Here is a 12,015-nt window from a genome sequence, read left to right on the forward strand (position 1 = left end):
TTTCTTATGAAGTCAAACATTCACTTAATATATGATCCAGCAATTCCAATCCTAAGGATGTACTCAAAAGAAATAATAACATAAGACTTTTACATAAATAAGAACTTTTTTTCATAAAAATAAACTGGAAACAACCCAGTATTTCTCAACAATAAGGAAGAAGTTACTGATACATGCAACAACACGGATGAAGCTCCAAAACTTTATGTTGAATGACAGAAGCCAGACACAAAAGAGAGCATACTGTACCTATATGCCATTTATAAGACATTCCAGAGCAGGCAAAAACTAAGTTATAGTGAAAGAAATTTCATCAATGGTAACCTGGGGCATGGGTGGAGGCTGGGGATTGATTGAGAAAAGGTACTGGCATGATGGAAATAATTTGTTTTCCTTTACTGGAGTGGTGATTACACAGGTGTATATATTTGTCAAAACTCCCACATATAACTTGAAATTAGTGCATTTTACTGCTTATACCTTGGTAAGGTTATTTCAAAATACACAGACTACACAATGAAATCCACTGCACTCCTTATTAATGACTAAAATAATTTCTTATGGAAAGGAAGGGGAGTAAGGGCAACTCCCATACTGCTGGTGATAGTGTTTAGTGGTATCTACTAAAAATGAATATGTGCATATCCTACAGCCTGGTAATTTTATTCCTACTTATATATCCAACAAATGCAAATATGTTCAACAAAGACATGAACTAGAATATCTACAGCAGCACTAACCCTAATAGTATTATTGATAAAACAACAAAGCTACTAAAATGCCAAGCAAGAATTGAATGAGTAAAATAAATTATGGTATATTTACACAATGGACTATTAAACAGTACTCATCAAAATATGAATGAATTTCATAAATATAATGTTGAGCAAAAGAAGCTAGAAACAATAATGATTCTGTGTGTGTGTGCATGTAAAAAAAGAAGAAATTACTCTATGGAAATAGAAGTCAGGAGAGTGGATGGGGGGAGGGGACATCTACTATGCTGATTGCACAAGATGTGTTCCGTTTGTGAAAATAAAACAACCTATACACTTATGGTAACTGCACTTCTAAGTGTATACATTACGTTTCAATAAAGAGTAATTTACATGGATAGTACAGAGGAAATAAAAATTAAGTTGATCTAAATAATTAAAAACACACAAAATGAATCACACTCAACACAGGTGTAGTACTTTGAGAATTAGTTGAGTGGAATGCACTTTATAATATCCATCAAAACACAGTAAACAAATTAAAAATCACCTTTGCAGATTAATTCAGCTTCCAAAGATTTCATGCTCATATTTTTATCGTATTAGAATCTTTTTTATTTAACAATCAATGTTTTACTGAAATTACAAATGTGAAAAGAAAATTTGCAGGGTAGTAGCCAGAGTCAGGCACACAGGCTCTGCTGTTAACTGTGTGGGTTCAAATCTTGGCTCTGTCACATACCTTGGGGAGATACTTAACCTCTGAGCTTCAGTTTCCTCATCAATAACACGGAGATACTAATACCACCTCCTTCCTTATAATGGTTGTTATGAGGATCAATAACTGATGGTAAAATACTTTAACAGTACCTGATACATAGAAATGCTATGTAAGTCTGTTACTATCCACAATTTTCACAGCATATAACAAAACTAACTTATTTTAAGATAAAAAGAAGACAATGAGAACACAGAAATTCTGACATGAAGAAATATAGTCAGTTAATAAGTGTAATATCTTTCCTTCCTGAAGTCTGACTTAGAAAAAATAATACAGATATGTAACCTTTAGCTATTATTTTGTATACTAGAACTACACTGTAGCCTTAGCATCATTTTCAGAAATCCTTAATAAATCCAAACTATGAATAATAAATATAAGCAATGTCCTAGCCTAATATCAATTTCTTCTATTTTATTTACTCAGAAAACAAAATGAACATAAATACTAACCAGTTAAATCCCCAAAAAGTTAACTTCATTCTTTGAAGAAACCATAAAATCCATACCCAGTTTAAATTCATAAACTATTTGGGGTTCCCCATAACAAAATTAGCAAGGCCTTCTAAAACCCTATATCTTGTCTGAATAACTCATCTGTACCTGATTCTGACCTACCCACCAAAACACTTTTACATGCATCATTTCATTTAATCCTTATAATAACAATCCTTAAAGATAAGTATTTTCATCACCACCTAAGTTTAAAAAAAGAGTACAACCAAAGTTGAGGGATCTGAATGACCCTAAGATCACCAGAGGTAAGACAGAACTGGGATCCAAACCCAGTTCTTAATAATCACAAAACTCATGCTTGGCCATCTAATCTATCACTGGCTTCAATAAGCAATCAAAACAACAATACTCCTTATAAAGTGCCAAAGATGACACAGATGGGAGGAAAATAATGATTCACACTGTTTTGTTAGCAAATGATCTAAGTATTCATAACAAAATCCGCTAAAAACTTTTATCAAATCTCTAGTTAAGGGGCTTCCTAGGTGGCGCAGTGGTTAAGAATCCGCCTGCCAATGCAGAGGTCACGGGTTTGATCCCAGCTCCAGGAAGATCCCACATGCCGCGGAGCAACTAAGCCCGTGTGCCAAAAAAAAAAAAAAAAAAAAAAAAAAAATCTCTAGTTAACAACTGAATCAATACAAACTGCCTCATATAAGATTTTTCTAAGGAAAAAAACTCACCAATAACTTAGCACATGTTAAAGAAATCAGTTAATCATGTGAACATACTACAAATTGTTACAATTTACTTAAGTACATAATAATGATTAACATTTATACATTTGAGGACTTCCTAGGTGGTACAGTGGTTTAAGAATCTGCCTGCCAATACACGGTACACAGGTTTGAGCCCTGGTCTGGGAAGATCGTACATTCCACGGAGCAACTAAGCCCGTGCGCCACAACTAGGGATCCTGCGCTCTAGAGCCCGCAAGTCAGAACTATTAAGCCCGTGTGCCTCAACTACTGAAGCCTGCGCGCCTAGAGCCCATGCTCTGCAACAAAAGAAGCCAACACAACGAGGAGCCACACACCAAAATGTGGAGTAGCCCCTACTCGCCGCAACTAGAGAAAGCATGTGTGAAGCAACAAAGACCCAACGCAGCCAATAAATAAATAAATTTATGTTAAAAAAAAGTATACATTTGAGTATACAATGCTGTAGTAAATGTGTTTCATTTATTAACTCAGTTTACTCTTCACAATACCCCTGTGAAATAGGTACTGTGTTTAGCCCTATTTATGAACAAGAAGACAGAAAAAGACTAAATGACTGATCTGACACAGAAAGATTAAATAACTTACCTGAATTCACACCACTACTAGGTAACAGATCCATAATTTAAAGCCCAGGCAATGCTCACTCCAGAACCCAGGAGATCACTACAAGATCACTATACTCTAATGCTGTGTCCACATTTAAACATCATTTACCCTATGTAAAATCTTAAAACATGAAATTTTCTTCACAGATTTATCAGAAACATGACCTACTAAGGTATTCATGTTAAAGACATTTCTTCAAAAGGAACTTACCTGACTTTGACTTCATCACAAAATTTTCTCCAAAGCACATACATGTGCAGAACATTGAAAAACTGAATACAAAGAACCACTCCCTGTTTCCTTACCAACTCCTTTCTCCTCCCCAAAATACACATACCTGAAGGTTTCTGCTGGCAAACAACGTAACTATGGCATAAAGTACAGTATATCATTAGTCATTTGGGAACATTGCTGGCAAATACTTTGCCAAAAAAATCCACTGAATGTCTTTTATAAGTAATTCATGGCTCTAAATACAGAAACTTCACAATGATCTGTATTAAAACCACAAGGTGTCAGATTCATCTTAGTGGTAACCTGGAAACTTTTGGATGTGGTAATATACACCCTAAATTTTTTTAATTCTTTCATAGCTACTTATGATAACATCTTAAGAATATAGGTAATAATGCTTACAAGGTATCTTAAACTCACATGTTCATTAATCATGCATACCTATAAAATGTTTTACAAAGACTTCTTTAACTGAGTTCTATTATTCTTTCCACTGATCATGCCATAATTTGAAACAGTGTCTGATTTCCCAAGATTTTACTTTCCTAACTCAAAGGCTCTGGCTCTTTTCCATTTTAGCAGCCAGAGAAACTTAATGAAGAAGCATCTGTAGGCATTTGTAGCCACATAAAAAATTAATGAAGATTCTGTTCCTCAAGTAAAGCAGCCCTGATATTTTTGCTCTAATGAATAAATTTTTTCTAGCTCTAAGAAGCTAAATAATTGAAATTAGTTTATAATTTATAGGTTAGCTCTAAATGGAATTTGGAAGAATTTACATTCATACATCAAGCCAGGCCACAAAGATTGCGCATTCTTCCACTCAAGATGACTGGTGAGAAATGTTGTATTATTTCTCCAAGTAAAATAAAGGATAATGAAAAGTGACCAACTCCCATATACACTTGGTGTTTTCACATTAGATTTTAAAGTCAGTGAGTTAGAACTTCATTGTAATGCAAAAACCAGTTATCTTTCATATTTAACACTACCACACCTAACTGCACTCAGCAGGAGTACAGTTGTATACTGGGAGTCATACAGACTAGGTGAATGAATGTGTGAACAAAGTAAAATTCCTTACCACAACCAGAAGCAGACTTTGAGGGCTCATTTGTGATTTGCTAATGAATTGCACATTAACCTTATTATTTAAATAAATACATAAGTAAATAAATAAAATCGCATTACATGATTCATCAAGATGATGAAGATGTCCCTTTGAAAAATATTTAAGAAAAAGATAAATCACTACAGTAATGAATACACTCCATAAATACAATCTGTAAATCAGATTAAGATGCTAATTTCAGATTAATTTTCTACTTTTTTCAAAGCTGGGCAAAGTTTATATTCTACCAACTTTCTATAGACCAACATTTACAAGAGATATTCTCATCTATTACTATTTTATTTCTTTAAGCATATACTACATGTATTTACACCCTATAAGTATCTGATTAAAAATGAAGTGATACAACGGACACCTCAGAAATACAAAAGATCATGAGAGACTACTACAAGCAACTATATGCCAATCAATTGGATAACCTGGAAGAAATGGATACATTCTTAGAAAAATACAATCTTCCAAGACTGAACCAGGAAGAAATAGAAACCATGAACAGACCAATCACAAGTACGGAAATTGAGGCAGTGATTAAAAATCTCCCAACACACAAAAGCCCAGGACCAGATGGGTTCACAGGCGAATTCTATCAAACATTTCGAGAAGAGTTAACACCTATCCTTCTCAAACTCTTCCAAAATATTGCAGAAGGCGGAGCACTCCCAAACTCATTCTACGAGGCTACCATCACCCTGATACCAAAACCAGGCAAAGATGTCACAAAAAAAGAAAACTATAGACCAATATCACTGATGAATATAGATGCAAAAATCCTCAACAAAATACTAGCTAACAGACTGCAACAGCGCATTAAAAAAATCATACATCATGATCAAGTGGGGTTTATCCCTGGGATGCAAGGATTCTTCAATATACGCAAATCAATCAATGTGATACATCATATCAACAAATTGAAGGATAAAAACCATATGATCATTTCAATAGATGCAGAAAAAGCTTTTGACAAAGTTCAACATCCATTTATGATAAAAGCTCTCCAGAAAATGGGCATAGAAGGAAATTACCTCAACATAATAAAAGCCATATACGCAAAACCAAAAGCCAACATTGTTCTCAATGGAGAAAAACTGGAAGAATTCCCCCTAAAAACAGGAACAAGACAAGGGTGTCCACTCTCACCACTATTATTCAACATAGTTTTGGAAGTTTTAGACACAGCAATCAGAGAAGAAAAAGAAATAAAAGGAATCCAAATTGGAAAAGAAGAAGTAAAATTGTCACTCTTTGCAGATGACATGATATTATATATAGAAAACCCTAAAGACTCTACCAGAAAACTGCTAGCACTCATTGATGAGTTTAGTAAAGTAGCAGGATACAAAATTAATGCACAGAAATCTCTTGCATTCCTATACACTAACAACGGAAGAGCAGAAAGAGAAATTAAGGAAACTCTCCCATTCACCATTGCAACCAAAAGAATAAAATACCTAGGAATAAACCTGCCTAAGGAGGCAAAAGATCTGTATGCAGAAAACTTTAAGACATTGATGAAAGAAATCAAAGACGACACAAACAGATGGAGGGACATACCATGTTCCTGGATTGGAAGAATCAACATCGTGAAAATGACTGTACTACCCAAAGCAATTTACAGATTCAATGCAATCCCGATCAAATTACCAATGGCATTTTTCACAGAACTAGAGCAAGAAATCTTACGATTTGTATGGAAACGCAAAAGACCCCGAATAGCCAAAGCAATCTTGAGAAGGAAACATGGAGTTGGTGGAATCAGGCTTCCTGACTTCAAGGCCATAGTGATCAAGACAGTATGGTACTGGCACAAAAATAGAAAAGAAGATCAATGGAATAGAATAGAGAACTCAGAAGTAAGCCCAAACACATATGGGCACCTTATCTTTGACAAAGGAGGCAAGAATATACAATGGAAAAAAGACAGCCTCTTCCATAAGTGGTGCTGGGAGAACTGGGCAGCAACATGCAAAAGAATGAAATTAGAACACTTCCTAACACCATACACAAAAGTAAACTCCAAATGGATTAAAGACCTACATGTAAGGCCAGACACTATCAAACTCCTAGAGGAAAACATAGGCAGAACACTCTTTGACATCCATCAAAGCGCCATCCTTTTTGACCCACCTCCTAGAATCATGGAAATAAAATCAAGAATAAATGAATGGGACCTCATGAAACTTAAAAGCTTTTGCACAGCAAAAGAAACCATAAACAAGACTAAAAGGCAACCCTCAGAGTGGGAAAAAATAATTGCCTATGAAACAACGGACAAAGGATTAACCTCCAAAATATACAAGCAGCTCATGAAGCTTAATACCAAAAAAGCAAATAACCCAATCCACAAATGGGCAGAAGACCTAAATAGACATTTCTCCAAAGAAGACATACAGATGGCCAACAAACACATGAAAAGATGCTCCACATCACTAATCATCAGAGAAATGCAAGTCAAAGCCACAATGAGGTATCACCTCACACCAGTCAGAATGGCCATCATCACAAAATCTGGAAACAACAAATGTTGGAGAGGGTGTGGAGAAAAAGGAACTCTCCTGCACTGTTGGTGGGACTGTAAATTGGTACAGCCACTATGGAAAACAATTTGGAGGTTCCTTAAAAAACTACAAATAGAACTACCATATGATCCAGTAATCCCACTCCTGGGCATATACCCAAAGAAAACCATAATCCCAAAAGAAACTTGTACCATAATGTTTATTGCAGCACTATTTACAATAGCCAGGACATGGAAGCAACCTAAATGCCCATCAACAAATGAATGGATACAGAAGATGTGGCATATATATACAATGGAATATTACTCAGCTATAAAAAGGGATGAGATGGAGCTATATGTAATGAGGTGGATAGAACTACAGTCTGTCATACAGAGTGAAGTAAGTCAGAAAGAGAAGGACAAATATTGTATGCTAACTCACATATACGGAATCTAAAAATGGTACTGTTGGACTCAGTGACCAGAACAAGGATGCAGATACAGAGAATGGACTGGAGAACTCGAGGTATGGGAGGGGGCGGGGGGTGAAGGGGAAACTGAGATGAAGCGAGAGAGTAACACAGACATATATATACTACCAACTGTAAAATAGTCAGTGGGAAGTTGTTGTATAACAAAGGGAGTCCAACTCGAGGATGGAAGATGCCTTTGAGGACTGGGGCGGGGAGGGTGGGGGGGGCTGGGGGGGGCGTCAAGGAAGGGAGGGAAGATGGGGATATGTGTATAAAAACGGATGATTGAACCTGGTGTACCCCCCCAAAAAATAAATTAATTAATTAAAAAAAAAAAAAAAGAAAGAAAACATGATGCAATCAGACAGATAAAAAAAAAAAAAAAAAAAAATGAAGTGATATACTAAACCTACAGCCTTCCAAGGATTCAAGAAAGAAAATTATTCAACAACCTAATGACTACCTCCATTTATAGTAAATATACATCATAACTCAGGAATACCAAACATCAACCATTTTCCATAAATATGTTCTTTAAAGTTCTAACAAATATTTTCTGATCCCTGTCATTAGTTTATATGCATATATTATACACAGATATATGTATAGTTATCTACATTTATTGACATATTTTACATACATATATTTTACTGTTAACTCAGCCCACTATTTATTTACTTAATAACTCAAGCAGTACATAAATTCAAAAGAATTTAGCAGAAATGAACTTTAAAAGATCCTTCAGATACCAAAAATGTAGTCTCATAAAAAGGGTATAAATGAATAATTTTATGACAATTCAGATATCTCTCTTTGATAAAAATTCAGAATAAAATTACCTATAATTGGTCCGTTAGATAAATTTCTTTGGTTCCATAAAATACATAAGATTCATTATTCATTTGTTTATATTTAGATTTTCCAATCGCATTTTCATCAAATAAATGTATAATAAACATCACTTATACAATTCATAGTCACCAAATTACTTTTCAAAGAAAAATACCCTGATTATATTTTTGGCCAAATTTTATTGCATTTTTCCTCCCATGTTCCAAGAATTCTCCTTAATATTCAATTAAGGAGAAATTTTGAAATTTGACAGTCTCTTCAATGTGGGGGTCTGAGTTCATGTTGCTAATAATGACTGGGGAAAATTTTTTCCTAAACCTGAAAATCAAAGTCTGAAGTTTCAGATAAATGATTACTTTAATCCTTTCCTCTAAAATCCCATATAAAGTGAACAGGAAAGTAATCAGAAAGGCATAAACCCACAAAGGCAAAAGAATTAGGCATTAAGACAATGGCAGATTAAAAGTAGTATTACACTAGTGGAGGATAGAAAAGGGCCAGAATGAGCCTTGATGTAGTGGAAATAAAGAAAACCTAACTGTCATCACATGGAGTGGGGATAGAGTGTGAAGCTCAAAACCCTGAAAAGTCTCAACCACTGAAGACATCTTAAGTATCAAATCCTGAAGTAGGCATGCAGATGAAAACATGAATATTGGCTCAAAGTTTACTTGTGGAGTGGCTGAGAATGCCAGATGCCCTCCCTATCTCCACATGGTCAGATGACTGTACTTCCTTCACCTTGGTAGAAGAAAGATTTGACTGAAAATCACTAGTATATAGAGGCAGGCAGGAATAAACTGCTGTGTGTAAAATCTATACACTAAATGATGAGATATGTGAAAACCTAAACCAAATAGTGAGAACTTCAGTCCCAGCCCTAACTGTCTCACGCTGATCAGCTTCCAGAATGCTGACAACCAAATATAAAAATTACAAGGCTTCTCTTTAGAAAAACTGACAGACCAAGGAGAAAAGACATGGAGATAGTGACATGGGGGGTCCTCCAAGGATACTGCTAGGTCATCCTACAGTCACACTCAACAGAGACTCCAATCAGAACTTAAGAACAAAACAATCAACCAAATAAAATGAAACATAATTAAACATCAATGTAAATCAATGACTATTTTTAACTTTAATAAATGGAATCATAGTTTTTTTTCTCTCCTGATTGGCTTCTTTTGTTCAATATTATATTGATGAGATTCATTCACAGTTGTATTTAGTCATAATTCATTTTCATCACTGTGTCGTACTCACTACACAAATAAACTATAATTTATCCATTTACTGCTATAGACATTTAGGTTGTTTCCAGGTTTTGGCTTTCACAAATCAGGATAATATGAACATTCTGATACATGTTGCCTGGTGCCCATGTACATATACTTCTGTTGGATATATGTTAAAGAATGAAAAAGTTTATAGAGTACAGCTATCTTTAACAGCTGAATGCTGAACAGGATACTATGAAAAGGGCACAGTCAGCAAATAAGAAAGCGCTCTTGGGAATTACAGATTTTAACAGTTAAATTAAAACATTCAGTAGAAGTGTTGCAAGATAAAGTCTGGGAAATGTTCCAGAATATTTAGAATAGGAAGATAATTATGTGAACATTAGAAGAGCAAAAGTAAGAAAATTAGGGAAGTCCATGAAGAGCCATATCCAACTAATGTGATTTCTGGACAAAATAGTACAGAAGAAAGTATCAAAGAGTATACAAGATGTTCCTAGAACTTAGACGTGCTTTTCCCAATTAAAAGAGCCCATCAAGTACCCAGCATAATATATCAAAAAAGAATCCACATCAAGGCACATCACTATGAATTCCAGAACACTAGAGACAAACAAAAAGGGAGGAGTGGGGGCTTCCCTAGTGGTTCAGTGGTTAAGAGTCCACCTTCCAATACAGGGGATGCTGGTTCCCCTGGTTGGGGAACTAAGATTTCCACACGTCCCGGGGCAACTAAGCCCACATGCTCTGGAGCCTGCGCCACAGCTAGAGAGCCCGTGCGACGGCAGCAAAGAGGATCCTGCATGCCGCAACTAAGACACGACGCAGCCAAATTAGTTAATTAATTAATTAATTTTTTAAAGAAAAGAAAAAGGGAGAAGGGGGAAGAGTTAGGAAACTGGTAACATATTAAGAGTTAGGAATTGGAATGGCATTAGACTTCACAACAGCAATAAAAAAAACTGTACAAATGATTCCCAACTCAGAATTCTGTTCCAATCTATTAGTCAAAAATGGCGAGTATAAAAAACATTTTATGTCCTACACATCCTTTATATGAAAACTACTGGTTTTGATGTAGATTGTGCTACATCAAAACAAAGAGTAAACCAAGAAATAGAAAAACCGTATCTAGGAAACTGGGGATCAAACACTGGAGGGAAGCAAAGGAAATTCCCAGGATGATGGTTAAGTCTCAAGATCACAGATACTAGGCAGGCCTGGAAAAGGCCTAGTACAGACCAGAGAACTCAGAGTTCTAATGAAGATGCTTCCAATAAAAACAAAAGTCATAAATTATCTGGTATGTTTCACCATAATGGAGTGAGGTACGTTTTAGAGTTTTGGGAGGAAAATGAGTGATGAATACACAGGCAGTAAGGGAAAACTGACAGAATTAGTTACTCTAGGGAAAAAACGGAAAAGTAGAAAAAAAGGAAATAAAATCATATTCACAATATGACTCTGTTGTGAATCTTAATAATTAACTAGTCACAAAAGAGAAAGTTTGGGGGCAGGGCAGTCAGCTGCTGTCTCTCATGATAAGAAGCCTTGACATATTACCATACTATTGAATTTTTTAAGCTATGTGTTTTAATTTGATTTAAAAAATTATTTTATTGGGACTGGAAAGAATGCCTTTGTTTGAAATAGATTCTAAACCATTAGTTGGATTTCCTAACTTAAGTGATCATTGTTTTATTCCTTCTTTTGTTCATTTACTTTTTGTTTTTAAATAAGGAAACTGGTTGATGGCATGGCTAAAACTGTATTTACTAAGCCCAAAGCTTCCTCATGTGCTTAGTTAATTCTCTCAAATTGCAATATATTTAGTATCTAGAGAGCTAATCAAAGAACTTTTTTTTTTGTCTTTTTCCATACTTCTGTTTAGGGAAACATAATATTTTAACAGCTACTCTATAAACCCTACAGAGGCAGTAATCAAATCAGTTTTGAATATTGCCTTATCATCAGCAACTAGAACAGTGCCTTGCATGTAGGAGGTACACAACAAATACCAATGAATTAAAACCATGTATTTTTCCGCTAAAATTGATTTCCTATTATTATGATATTAGTCACCAAAAAAGGGGGGAGGATGGAAGGGGAGCAGGAAGTACAACTTATTTTACATATGTCAAAACTGCTATCTGACCTCTTTGGAGATTACTCCAATTAATGCTGCATTATGGGTAAATTCTAATTGAGAAAAGTTACATAACACAATGTTAATAGCCCTGCTTAAAAGT

At 35.1% G+C, this 12,015-nt stretch overlaps 1 protein-coding gene across 7 annotated transcripts in view; it reads right to left on the minus strand.

Annotated features, from left to right (window-relative positions):
• Positions 1-12,015, minus strand: part of IBTK (inhibitor of Bruton tyrosine kinase) — a 99,016-nt gene that overhangs the window by 17,611 nt on the left and 69,390 nt on the right. The window lies entirely within an intron of this gene.

This window comes from Hippopotamus amphibius, chromosome 6 (genome assembly GCF_030028045.1).
Source record: "Hippopotamus amphibius kiboko isolate mHipAmp2 chromosome 6, mHipAmp2.hap2, whole genome shotgun sequence".
Taxonomy (NCBI): Eukaryota; Metazoa; Chordata; class Mammalia; order Artiodactyla; family Hippopotamidae; genus Hippopotamus; species Hippopotamus amphibius.